Consider the following 14,627-nt stretch of genomic DNA (forward strand, 5'->3'; position numbering starts at 1 on the left):
TGGCAGCATAGGCCTCTGGGGTTATATACTCTCTGCCCCAATATACCTCCGTAAAAAAAATATTGTCAAGAGATTTTCATTTTTGATTTGTGTTTTTGGATCATTAGAGAAGTAAATTTAACTTGGGTAGAAATTGGTGATCCGGGATAAATTTTTCTGGGTGACATTTTGGAAAATGGCGGAAGGGCTGCTCTGAAGCGTTGTTTCCGGTCTCTATTAGCAATGTCTACCCAATCTAAATGACTTCTCTGATAATACAAAAACACAAATCAAAAATGAAAATCGATGAACATTTGTTTATGAAAGTATATCAAGGGGCCAGGACGAATACATCCATTGCAGGCTTTATGGTTTATATTATGTGATGAGTGGTAATGTACTACTAGAAGTAACTGACATAAAAATGCAGCATATTTTCTTCTAGACTCTTGTAATACTCTTGGGCATTTACTTATATGTCAAGGTCCTGGTTATATGGTATTAAGTGTTTTTTCTAAGAGTAAAGCTTGCACTCAAACATGATATTTAGGTTAGGCGGGTCAATGGTGGGCCAGGCATGCCTTGAGGTTCTATGTCTATGTGTTTTTCCAGATCCATCTTGATAACCAACCTCTTCTTCTTTCTTCCTCAGATGGTTTGGTGGATGCAGTTGGAAGAGACTGCGTCCAGGCGGGAGAGGCCTGCACTAATGACTCCAGCTGCAGCGCTAAGTTCCGAACTCTCCGGCAGTGCATTGCAGGCAATGGTGCCAACAAACTAGGGCCGGATGCGAAAAGCCAGTGCAGAAGCACAGTGACAGCGTTGCTCTCCAGTCAGCTGCATGGTTGCAAGTGCAAGCGAGGAATGAAGAAGGAGAAGCACTGTCTCAGCATCTACTGGAGTGTGTACCACACGCTGATGGAAGGTCAGTGCGCCATTCTCTTACCAAAGCTATGTCTGTGCCTCTTACTGCATGTAGCTGTCCAGATGATCACTCCAAGCATATACCAGCCACATCCGAAGGTTACCCGAATGTACATTGTTTTTATGAAACACTCAACACAGTGATCAGTCTTTGCAGAGGTTCTCAGAGAATGAGTATAACCCCACCCAACTAAAACACTGGGTAACGCAACCTGAGATCCGATAGGCAGCCACAAGAGACTTGCTGCCCATAGAAAAATGTGTACATAACCAGGGGGCTCCCGGGGATGTATCTCATTTCTCTATTCTCTCCTAAACCCGGCCAATGCTCCTACTCCGCGGCACAAGGGTCTCTGGGACCAGATCTTGGGGATGCCTATTACCATAGTGCAATGGTGGAAATTATGGCGAGACATCCTGAGGTTTAACGGGATCGCTAGGTTAAGAGAAGACCTTTAAAAAATACTCTGACTGGCATCTGCAACCCACCAAGCTACATAAAAGATACACAGAAACATCTAACAGATGCTGCAGGGGTTGTGGACTCCTGGGTAATTTCCGCAACATATGGTGGTATTGCCCCACGATTTGACCATGTTGGAGTGAGATTCCAGCTAAGATGAAGGACATGCTGGGATACCCCCTACCTCAAACGCTTGTTTTACCCTGCTGGGGATGTGTGACCCTTCTCTTAAACAGCAAACAGCTGGGAGACATCCATTATATGGCTTTGTTTAGGAGCAGCCAAGATGGCTCTGGCAGCTGCCTGGAAGAAACTGACAGTCCCCTCCATGTCCCAATGGCACGCTCGACTTCGGCAAAGTCTTACCATGGAACGCTTGACCGATAAACTCATGGACTCGTGAAAGGGCTTTGATTACATATGGGGGCCTCTGGTGAGTTATCTGTCCATAGGCCTTCCCCTGTTCTCCTGCCCCACACCCATAAGTGCGCTTCATCTCTTCCAGACTTGAGTCCTCCCCCCTTGTCGCTCTTCAAGTCAAGCTTCTCCATCCGTTCAGCGAAGACAGATCACAGCACCTGTTCCTATCTACCACATATTAGTTGACACCTTTATCCCTCTGTACATGGAAGTTCTTAAGTTCAACGTTTACCCTGGTCCAGGGAATTTGGGGAGGAGGGTAATATTGGGCTTCTTCATAGTCCTTTGTAATAAGCCACATGACCTCCTTGTTTGTAGGAGTCTTACTGTGAGTACCGGTGTACGTAACCACTATGTATGACGCTGTACTGTATTATGGCACTGCTCTTTGACTGTGGTTTTCAGAGAAGTCATGTTATAATGCTTACCTTCTATGCCCAAGAAACTAATAAAGACAGTTTGAGAAAAAAAGGCGCCAACGTCAGATTTACCCCTTGAGCGCAGTGCTATAGTTTACACCCCACACCATGCTCCTGTTATCCATAAAAGCAAAGATAGCTTGCTTTTAAAGTTCTGGAGTTTATAATCCATGTCTTGCTCTGGTAAGCAATGACCCTTCCTGAAGCCCAAGGCACTGCACTCTGGTACTGATGCTTTTAGGTATGTTCCAGTTCTGTCAGGCACATCTAGCTAGAGATATTAGGTATCCCACAGCTGCTGGAGGATCTTCTGGGGATCAATCTTATTTCCTGAGCATGTCATTGGTACAACCTTTAAATATAAAACTAATGTTGCCACAGGTGTCTAAAAACAAAAACTGAGTAGTGAATTAGTTCCACCTTGGATAGCACGTCTAATAGAAAACACCATTCCCTATATAGAATAGCCTTTCTGGGAACTTTTTTGTAATTGAGAAACTACCATCTTAAGTTACAGATAAACCTGGCTACCCGGTAGGCATGAGAGACAGAAAAAGAGAGATAGTCAGACAAACAGAAACACACACACACACATACGCACACACACACCTATATCCCTCAGGGCCAGGCATAGCTCTTAGAAAGCAGTAAAGTTTGGTTCCCACACTTGTGCAGACAGGGCATGATGATGCTAGTTGTGTGGTTTGCATTGGTTGGTTGCTGTGCAGTGCTGAGCGTTTCATGACACCTTCAGTGTTCTTTTGTGTAGATACGAAACCTGAATCCAACAGTGACCACTCCGCAACTTGTTTTCCCTCCCCGCGAAAAGGGCATCTGCATATTTCCCCAACAAAATCATTCTAAACAACCTCTCACTAGAATAAAGGCCAACGCTGCCTCATTTTAGAAGAGGACTGATTTTTCTAATCTAATCTCCTTTTGTGGACAAGAAATCTGGTTTCTCCCCAGGAGACTCTAAAACATGTGTCCCTATGCTCTTGCTTTTGGGGGTTGATTCCACCAGTCTACCAGGTTTCCTACCATAATTATTGTTAGTTTCTCATAGTAACAAGAGGGTGGTTTGGCCGGTAAATGTCATCCAATGTTCATGTGTGAAGAGTGTGATTGTCAAGTAGGTTTTCATGAAGTCTGCCTAAGACAGAATGTTCTGCGAGAATGTATCAGCATTTGGGGACATGCATGAACTACATGGAACCCCACGGGAGACTGGCGTTTACCACCAACAGGGGTGCATTCCCTGGGTACTATACCTAGAAGTGGTCCTCCCAGTATTGGGACACCAAGAACAGTATAAGAGGGCACTAAACCCATTCCAAACTACTGGTTTTGGTCCCCCTAGGTCAGCTTGGCATCTCTCTGACAAGATGTAACCATGGATGAAGACTTGGAAGTGATCAGGGCTGTGAGGTGACCACCTTACGTTCATCCTTTGAATGGTTGGGGCACTAGGCAGACCCTTGATCAGTTGATGGTGCCCTGTTGCCCCAACCATGGTTTCCTGATCAGTCTCCCCAGTACCGCGATGGTCCCCTGATCAAGTGATGCTATTCCCCAGGCTTGGTGGCATGCCAACTGGAGGCCTAGAGAGAACCTGGTATAGTCTTCCTGATGACCATTTCATTTTTCTTTAGAGGCTAGTATCCCCTCAATATAGATCAGCCGGAACCCCCCAAACTTGTCAGTCAGCCTGTGATAATATTCTTTCTTCACCTGGTTTGGTGAGGGCCTAATGGGGAAACTCTAGAGCTGTGGTCTTCAAACTTTTTAATGCAGTGCCCCCAGTGGAAAAAAAACATCAGTGGCCCCCCTCAAAAATTTTCACAATGTTTAAATATGTCTAGACTTATTTAAACTTTGCAGTTAAGTTCTGTTATCGTTTTAAAAATGCAATCAAATACATGATTGCCAAACATACTATTTTGGGCAGGCAGGCCTTTCTTACGTGTAAACGTATCCACAGTGTGAGACACTTTCTCCCAGCCAGGCTATAAATGACAAAATATGTTAGTGATGGCCCATTACAGAGCGTATTGCTGCTGCATATTTCTTTCCCTTTAAAACAAAGCACTGTTATTTGCATAATGCTTCTTTTGGCCCAAGTCTGGCACCCCCCTTCCCCCGATCACTTGAGGACTCCCAGTTTGAAGACCCCTGTTCTAGAGATTAGAGCATATCCAGCTTGGGTCTCTCACTTCGAGAAGAAGAAGTTCCACAGTTAAAAAGGCCTCTATAGGTGTGAGTTGCCGGTCCGGACATCTATCTGCTTGTGGCCAAAGACCTGTTCCAGAAGGTCTGGGTTGGCACTGAATAGATATGACTTGTTCACTCAGATAACCAGGCAGAGTGCATTGCACACTCCCAAGAATATCAAGTAGAGGTAGCCAGATGTAGAAACTATCCGTTCCAACTTGTCCTCTGGTACTCCTAGCTGTGCTCCAGCTAACCGTGGTCTGAAGAATTATGAAGGTAGCAGTAGGACAGAAACTTGACAAGACTCCTAGCTTTTCAACGTCTGTGTGTTCGAGGCATGTGGGCTGCTGAATTCATATCTATAGCATAGATCGCCGCCTAGTATTGGGTCCGGATGATTGCACATTGTTGTCCTGGAAGAGTCTTCGAAGTATCACGAGATAGGTGGCTCCTCCCCTGGACTACAGTGCGCATGGGCATCGACTCCATCCTCAGATTGTTTTTTTCCGCCATTGGGTTCGGATGTAATTTCGTTATCTCCAGTTCGGAATCAACTTAAACTTTTTCGAGGCCCGAAGGCCTTTTTCTATCCGTCGGTATTGTTTGCGTTCGGTGCCCCGGTTCTATTCGGACTCAGTTCCCGAGTTGTATTTCCAGGGAGTCGAGTGACTCTTCGGTGATCTAGGCCCAGTCGACGCAGCAAGACCCTCGACAACACGACATGGAACGGAGCCCGTTCAAGAAGTGTCCCGTGTGTGGATCGAAGTACCCACACATCGACGTCCACCCGGTGTGCAACAAGTGCCTGTCGCCGGACCACAATGAAGCCAGCTGTATGGCTTGTTCAAAGTTTCGTTCGGTGAAGACTCTTCGGCTTCGGCGCGTGGAGCGCATGGCGGCCCGGCAGTCGGCCCCGGCACCGATGGACATCTTCGACGACGAAGAAGCAGACGAACATGAGGTTCGAATGCAGATTTCACCTCCAACGATGGACATCGAATGCGAATACGACGCGGATGTCGAAGGCCTCGATGTAGAAGGAGTCGTCGACGAGGTAGGAGACGACAATGAGGCCTATGGGGCCATGGAAGATAGCTCAGAGGAAGAGCTATGCCCCGTTCGAACATTTACAAAGGCTCAGGTCGAGGGATCGCCACTCGGCCTTACCCAAGACCTTATACCAGCATCCACGGCCCTGCCTTCTGGCCCGGCTACGGACACTTCGGCGGAGCCGCCATTGTCGAAAACGAAACCAAAACTGAAACCATCGGTGTCGACGAAACTAAAAATGGCCGAGGCGCCATCGAAACCGAAGACGTCTGCTCCCCCATCGACGCCATCCTCTTCCGAGGTGTCGGGCGGTCGGCGCCGAAGAAAGCTGTCGACCCGGTCAAGGTGCCGAAAGTGGTCAAGGTCGTCGAGCCGAAGCCAAAGAAGGCCGCCGACTCGGAGTCGAGAAAGACCGTCGAGCCGAAGTCCAAGAAGGCCGTCGAGCCGACATCCGGCAAGGGCGTCGAGCCGAAGACCGGAACCCCGACGCCAGTAGTCAAGGCCGCCGATCCGAAACCGTCGCCGTCCGCGGCCAAAGACAAGGTTCGTGGCGCACCTAAGGAGGATGCTCCTATGCCTCGCTCAGAGAAGCCGAAGTCATCGACGCTCGGGTCTTCCCCTGGGGGTGGACAGAGGTCGACTGTCGGGTCAACGAAACCGTCCGCTTCCTTTACGAAGCAGGTCTCGGACTCCCTCAAGCGAATTAGGGACAAGGCTTCGACGTCGGATCCGAAGATACCTTCCACCCCGAAGCCGGTTGTCCCGACGCCTAACACTTCGACGCCGATCCTCTTCACGTTGCCGCCGAAGATGGCGCCGAAGGCCTTCGCACCCCGATTGGTGCCCAAGGACTCTGTAGTATCGAAGCCAACTCACCCGGCTGGGAGTTTGCTGCCTCGACCACACTTACTAGAGGAGCAGAGAGAGCATTTCATCGATGCCGACACCGGGAAGCTTACGCTTTACAAAAGGAAAGTCACGGCATCGCAGCCTTTGGAGTCGTATACAATTCCTCTAAAGCGCAAAAGGCCTGCTCCAGATTCAATGGTCTTAGTCGTACCAATAGTTCCACAGTCTTTAAGAATTGCGACACCCTGACCCACTTATTCTGATGGAGAGGATGCAGGAGCGCAGGACGAACAATACAATTTTCCAGCCAACACAGAGCCTGATGAACAACAGGACTCCTGGATTGGGGCAGGTGACCAGGGGGATCAGCACACCGTCCATGACCCTCAGGTGTACAATGTTAAGACCTCTCCCACCGAGGATTCTGCGGCATTTAATGCCTTAATTGAAAGGGCAGCCAAGAACCACGACGTGGAACTACATGCTGACCATGTGGAAGCGGACTTCCTCTATGACACTTTCTCAACTGCTGAAAAAACTGTCAAGACTCTTCCTATGCTGAAGGGGGTCCTTAAGCATGCTGCGGACATTTTTAAGGAACCCACACGGTCGAGGGTAGTCAACCCTAGAATCGAGAAGAAATACAGAGCGGCACCTGGCGATCCTACCTACATCAAGGGCCAGTTGCCATTGGACTCTTTGGTAGTTTCTAATGCCCGCAAAAGGGCGAATTCGCAGACCACCGGTGAAGCTCCTCCCCCAGACAAAGAATCCAAAGTGCTTGAGGCATCGGGAAAGAGAGTAGCAGCTCAGGCAGCCAATATCTGGCGTATCTCTAACATCAGGCACTCTTGGCTAGATACGACAGGGCACACTACGACACACTCGAGACCCTGCTGCAGCATCTACCAGACCAATATAAAGAGGCTGGGGAAATGCTTATCCAAGAAGGGAAGCTCATCTCCAACGCTTCCATCAAATGTGCACTAGATGTTGCGGACACTGCTGCTAGGGCGATCAACACCAGTGTGATGCTCAGACGTCAGGCATGGCTTAGGATCTCCGGGTTTAAGCCGGAAATACAAACTACCATCCTTAACCAGCCGGTAAACCCAGACAGATTATTTGGTCCCGAGGTGGATACCACCCTCAAAAAAATAAAGAAAGATACCGAAACTGCCAAGTCCATGGGGGCGCTACAGTCCCAGCAGTTTCGGGGGAGCACTTTTCGTCGCTCAGGCAATAGAGGTGTTACCAGGGGTCAAATGTCACAGCAAACACAATTCAACAAAGGAGGGGCGCCATCCTCTTATACCAAGCAGAATAGAGGAGGATACCGCGGCAACAGCGCCAAGGGCAGAGGCAGGGGCAACAACAACAAACAGTGACTCCCTGTCACTGCCCCCCGACCATCCAACACCTGTCGGGGGGAGACTCCAGCAGTTCCTGCCAGTCTGGAAGTCCATCACCACAGGCAGGTGGGTCAGGAAACTTATCCAGTTCGGGTATTGTTTGGAGCTAACATCCACTCCACCCAACATACCACCAAAACACCGTCCTATGTCCACAGAGCATTTGCACTTATTGCAGCAGGAGGTTCTTGTCATGCTGCAAAAAGGCGCAATAGAGCTCGTGCCAGTGGAGGAAGAAGGCACAGGGGTGTATTCCCTGTACTTCTTAATCCCGAAAAAGGACGGGTCCCTGAGACCTATTCTGGATCTACGGCCCCTAAACCAGTACATTCTCTCAGAACACTTCCACATTCTAACACTGCAGCAGGTTCTTCCGTTGCTCAATCAGGGAGACTTCCTCGCAACCTTGGATCTCAAGGATGCTTACTTTCACATCCCACTCCATTCATCCCATAGGAAATACCTCAGGTTCACCATTCAAAATCGGCATTACCAATTCAAGGTCGTTCCTTTCGGGGTGACCACGGCCCCCAGAGTGTTCACGAAATGTCTGGCGACTGTGGCGGCGCACCTCAGGAGACAAAACGTCTATGTCTATCCTTATCTGGACGACTGGCTGGTCCAGGCAAAGTCAGCCCAGCAGTGCGCCGCCGATATGTACCACACCATTCACCTTCTTCACGGTCTGGGCTTCTCACTGAACTATCCGAAGTCGCACCTCCAGCCAGCCCATGTGCGGCAGTATCTGGGCGCGACGATAGATACTCTGGCAGCCACGGCTCAGCCGAATTCAGTGAGGATCGACAACATCCAGTCGCTAATCCAGAAGTTCAGACCGCAACACTCACTTCCAGCGAGATTGCTCATGCAGTTGATAGGCATGATGGCCTCCTGCATCTTCATAGTCCCGCACGCACGGTTGCATATGCGTCCGCTCCAAGAATGCTTGGCACATCAGTGGACTCAGGCTCAAGGACAGTTGAACGACCTAGTGTTGGTGACCGGTCGGGCATACAACTCTCTGCATTGGTGGACTCCACACAACCAAAGCAGGTATAGCCAGGTGGATCGTTAAGTGTATTCAGATTTGCTATCACAAGGCTAAGCGCACTTTAACGGTCCCTCCCAGAGCCCACTCCACCCGCAAGTTGGGGGCCTCTATGGCTTTCCTTGGTAATATCCCTTTGGAGGATATTTGTAGAGCAGCCACATGGTCTACACCACATACCTTTACTAAACATTACTGTGTAGATGTGCACTCCAAGCAGCAGGCAGCTGTAGGGCAGGCTGTTCTTAAGACACTATTTCAGACTTCTGCAGCTGGCACAGGCGGCCGCCGTTAATGGAGGGGCTGCTATGTATTCTATGCTATAGATATGAATTCAGCAGCCCACATCCCTCGAACTGAATATGCTACTTACCAGTATGCATCTGTTCTTGGCATGTAGGGCTGCTGACATTCATTTCGCCCACCCTCCTCCCTGGTGCCTGTAGCGGCTGCAGACTTTTCTTGCATTTACTCTTAGGCATGGCCATCGCTTACACTATTATACTCCATCTTTGCCACAATGGCTAAAAACAATCTGAGGATGGAGTCGATGCCCATGCGCACTGTAGTCCAGGGGAGGAGTCACCTATCTCGTGATACTTCGAAGACTCTTCCAGGACAACAAGGTGCAATCATCCGGACCCAACACTAGGCGGCGATCTATGCTATAGATATGAATGTCAGCAGCCCTACAAGAAGAAAGCTGTGCCTCACCCTGGGGACATCTAACACGCAGAGGGGCTTATTTACAAGCCCCTTTTGCTGCAAATGCGTCACTTTTAATATGGGAAAAAGTGAGATAATGCAATGCAAAGGCCGTGCAAATAATCCCAAGAGATGGGTATGGTTCCTGACAGAAGGAGACTGGAGTACTATTGGGACAGAAAAGTCCTTTGCATGGTAAAAGACGTGTACCCCTAAGTGCCCGACCGTACTGTTGTCTGGATCCCTAATGCTGGTTTTTGTGGTCATAGGCAAACATAGGCAAACACAGATCATGCCTGTCTCACGCCTCGTTGGACCGGGATGGATGCCAAAAGAGGTACCGTCATAGTGGTGGACGGTTACTACCTTCATCAAGGGTTAAGCAGCACGAGCACAGTGGTGGCATGTTAGAAATGGGGGTCTCTAATTGGCAGAGGTAGGTACCTTTTCCGAATAGGGACCCTTGCTTCTAATCAGGGTAAGGGGGATACACTCTTTAGATAACCCCTGCTCACCCCCTGGGTAGCTTGGCACGAGCAGGCAGGCTTATCCCAAAGGCGATGTGTAAAGTATTTGTACACAAAACACACAGTAGTACAGTGATAACGCCACAAGTGGACTCAACACCAGTTTAGAAAAATAAAGTATCTTTATCTAAACTCAACAAGACTAAAATGACAAAATCCAGCATACATGTAATAAGAATGTGACTTTAAAAAGGTTTCAAACATTTGGTCCATAGAAAACAATGCGTGATTTCTCACAAAGTACCGGTAGATGAGTCGAAATTCACAAGGCCAAACAGCTGCAGAGATGAAAAGCATCGAAAAACATTGAGATGCGTCCGTTTTTTAGACCACGGAGAGGCGATGTGACAGATTTGCTGCATGCAGGAGAAGTGATGCGTCAAATCCGGTCTGTAGGGGGAAGTGATGCGTCGATTCCGATACGGTTCTGGTCCGCGGGTGCTGAGTCAGGAAAACTTGTTGCACAAGTACATTGTGTGGAAATCCGGGGTGCGTCAGCGATCGATGCGGCGGCGTCCAGTGGCGCTGCGTCGATCTCTTCAGCCTAGATCCTCAATGCGTCAGTTCTTGCAGCAGCGATAGGTGCTGTGTTGGTTTTGGCAGTGGCGCAGCGATGTGTGGAGATTCTTCTCGCACAGCAGTGCTGCGTCGGAAAAACAGCTGCAAGAAGAGCGATGCATCGATTTTCTTAGTTCTTCCAGCTCCCAACAGCAGGAACAACTCCAAAGGCCCAGAACTGGAACAGGGATCTCCTGGCAGGTCAGAACGCACAGCAACAGAGTTCAGGGGAGTTGGGGAGAAGTCTTTGTGTCCCTGAGACTTCAGAACAGCAGGCCAGCACACACAGGCCCTTGGAGATCTTCTTCAAGCAGGTTCAAAGCAAAGTACCAGACCTTGTCCATTCCTTGGCAGAAACAGCAACTGCAAGCCAACCACACACAGCACACAGTAAAAGGGACAATACTCCTCCTCACAGCTCTTCAGCTCTTCTCCTTGGCACAGGTTCCTCTTCATTCCAGAAGTAGTCTAAAGTTCTGGGGTTTTAGATCTAATACTTATACCCAGAAATGTATTTGTTCTCTTTGTGCAAGGCTCTCTGAACACAGTCCAAACCAGTTCTGTCCTCACTGGTGCAGTATGACCACAGGGGGTGGAGAAAGCATTGTGCAAGGGAGACAGGCCCTATTCAGGTGCAAGGAGATCTCCTCCCACAACTCTAAACTCTAGTGCTCCGGTAGACGCGCGGTGAGCCTATTTAAACCAGTCCATCTAGCGCGCAGCGGTAGCGCGCAGTGGGGCGCGCCATCATCGCGCCTGAGTCGTGCCACACTATGACTCCACCTATTATTAGGTATCAAAGGGATGATCTGCTGGCCATTCGGGGTCGGATTTCTAACTGTGATCTCTCGCCTGTGGACCCGTTATGTGGCCCTTACCGTTGCATCTGTGGCGGTTGGACTTTAGACACCGCTTCCCTTATTCGACCGCGGGAGCTGCCATCTCTACTTAAAAGAAAGGCAGGATTGCGTGATTTGAACATCTGGAGCTTAAATGTCAGATCACTGGTAAAGCACTATCAGGAGATATACGATCTCCTTAAAGATGAATCTCCTGACGTGCTTTTTCTGACTGAAACCTGGTTGCAGGATTCGGATTCTTCCATACTTAATTTGGCTTTCCCCCCAGATTATTCCATCTTCACTCTTAATCGTGCTACCAGGGGGGGAGGAATTGCCCTGGCCGTTAAGTTGTGCTATCCGTGTGAGTGGAAGGCCGTTCAACTCCCAGGATGTGAAAGTGCTCTTTTTAAAATTTCGTTCAGTCACCACTTCACCTTCTCTGGGCTGCTAATTTATCGTCCTCCGGGTTGTGATTCTGTTTTCAGGGCTGCCCTCCCGGATCTAATTAGCACGGAGGCACTTCGATGTGCTAATTTCAACGTTATCGGAGATCTTAATCTTCATTTTGATTGCTTGTCCTCGCCCTCTATTAGGACCATTCTGGCTGATCTAGAGGCCTTGCAGCTTTCCCAGCTGGTTACCTCTCCCACTCATAGAGATGGTCACATCCTTGACCCTTTCTTTACTAACTTAGAGGGAGTTAGGGTTCTCTGTCCCACCCAGATGGTTTGGACAGACCATATGCTGGTTAAAGTGATATGCCCCATGTTGGAGTCTCCTCTTATATCTCACGACAGATTAGTTCTTAGAAGACATTGGAACAAACTAAGACTGGAGGATTTTTACCATCTGCTGGAGGAGGCACCTTTAGGCCCTTTCACGGATGTTGACCGCGGATATGATTCCTTTTGTGAGTGGATCTCCCGTGCCCTTGATTCTTTGATCCCTTTGGTTTGGTCCAAGTGTCGTCCGAAAGAGCCTAGCCCATGGTATGATAGTGCCTTAGCGTCCCTCAAAAGAGCCTGTAGACAGGCTGAGAGACTATGGAGAAAATCGTTTGATCCTGAATTGAAGGCCTGCTACCTTGCTAAAATTAAAATCTACCATAGGGCGGTGTGTAGAACACGAGCAGCCTTTTATGCCCAAGAGTTTCAGAATAGTTCAAATCCCTCGAAACTCATCTTTAAGGTGTTAAAGGATTTGATGGTTAAGAGGACAACGGCGGTGGAAATATGCTCGTACTCCCATTGTGAGAGTCTGGCCTCCTTTTTCCTCGCGAAAGTTCAAGTCATCTATCGCACCTTCTCGACGGGCTTTTCAACTTCAGAACGGGCAAGCTGCATCTTGGGAGACAGTGAGTGTCTTACTTTTCTGCCCTCCCTATCTATGGAGGCCTTTGACTCTCTGAGTCTTAAAATCAAGTCAGGATCTCCTGCTGACCAGTTGAAACCGGCCCAGTTTAAGAATATGTCGCCGCTATATCGTACTCCGGTGCTTTCTTTGATCAACCTGTCACTTTCTTCTGGGATAGTTCCCATTAGGTGGAAGCAGGCTGTAGTTACACCTATTTAAAGAAGGCTACCCTTGACCCCCTTAAACCCGAGAACTACCGCCCCATCTCCTTGCTTCCTTGGGCTACGAAAGTCGCTGAGGCCCATGTGAACGGCATCCTTGCAGACCATCTCACTAGGGCCAACATTCTTGACCCTACTCAGAATGGGTTCCGTGCGGGCCACAGCACGGAGACGGCCCTACTGTTTATGGTCGAACATCTGCGTTCTGTGCTTGATGCGGGTCGGACGGCGGCACTACTGTTATTAGATCTTAGTGCCGCGTTCGACACGGTCTCGCACAGGATTTTGCTTCAGCGGCTTGAGGAAGTGGGGGTCACGGGCTCCGCTCTATGCTGGTTCCGATCTTTCCTTGCTGAAAGGTCATTCCAGGTTGCGATTCCGCCCGGCAAGTCCAAATCCTATCCATTAGACCTGGGGGTCCCACAGGGTTCATCGCTGAGTCCCACTCTATTTAATCTTTATGTGAGGCCGCTGACTGCGGTCGTCAAGCAATGGGGCTTGACAATGGTCTCATATGCCGATAACACGCAGCTGGCGGTCACGCTGAGTGGGGACTCAGACATGGAGGCTCCCAGGTTCTGTGACGGTTTACAGGCAGTGGCTAACTGGATGAATTCCAACTGTCTCCAGTTAAACACCAAAAAGACTGAGGTTATGGTGGTTGGCAAGCAGGCGGTGTTGTGGGGTGATAAGTGGTGGCCTTCTGAACTAGGTGTGACCCCCCCTCTCCAGTATCGGAGATAAAAAATGTAGGGGTTTGGCTTGATCTGACCCTCGGTTTCATCTGTCACACCAAGAAGGTGGCGGCTTCTTGCTATGGCATCATTAGAGGACTAAAACCTATCCTTAAATTTTTTGATGCGTCCACCAGGCAACTGGTGGTTCAAGCATCAGTGCTGTCCCGGTTGGATTATGCCAGCTCGCTTTTGGCTGGGATCAATCACTCAGAACTCACCCGACTGCAGCGAGTTCAAAATGCTACAGCCAGAGTGGTGATGGGTCTGCCAAGGCGGTGCTCGGTCTCCAAATCTTTGCATTCTCTTCATTGGCTCCCCATACCCCAGAGGATCAAATTCAAGGTTCTCTGCCTTGCGTTTAAAATCCTCAAGGGTATGTCTCCCCAAATTTTGGAGAATTTGCTGCTACCGTATGTCCCTCCACGAACCCTCAGATCTCTGGGTCAGAATCTGGCAGTGGTTCCGCGCTTCAGACTGAGCAGAGCTGGTGGCCGCTCTTTTCGTGTGCTAGCGGCAAAGTGGTGGAATTCTCTTCCTCCCCATATCCGGGCGATGGATGATCTTTTCCAGTTTAGACGGGCCGTCAAGACCATCCTATTTGTCTAGTCTTCTTGTTGTTTTCTTAGGCCTCCCTGATTCTTTTCGGTGTCGTGTTGTGTTTGCCTTGTCAAAGCGCCAGGACGCCCCTTCGCTGGGGCAGCTGTGCGCGGTATAAGTAAAAATAACATAACATAACATCCAAGACCCATTCAACTCAGCTTGTGAGTCATCCAGGAAGGCCTAGGCACCCTTCTACCCCCCCCCACACACAATCTACAGTGAATGCACATCGCCAGCCCCTGTCACTCCAAAACCAGACAGTCAATACACAAAAAGGCAGAGGCACACAGAATGGTTAACAAGAAAATG

General features: G+C 49.2%; 1 pseudogene; it reads left to right on the forward strand.

Annotated features, from left to right (window-relative positions):
- Window positions 1–403: 403 nt before the first annotated feature.
- Window positions 404–14,627, forward strand: part of LOC144821896 (GDNF family receptor alpha-4-like) — a 249,566-nt pseudogene continuing 235,342 nt past the window's right edge.

Source organism: Lissotriton helveticus, chromosome 2_2 (genome assembly GCF_964261635.1).
Source record: "Lissotriton helveticus chromosome 2_2, aLisHel1.1, whole genome shotgun sequence".
In the NCBI taxonomy this organism is placed as follows: Eukaryota; Metazoa; Chordata; class Amphibia; order Caudata; family Salamandridae; genus Lissotriton; species Lissotriton helveticus.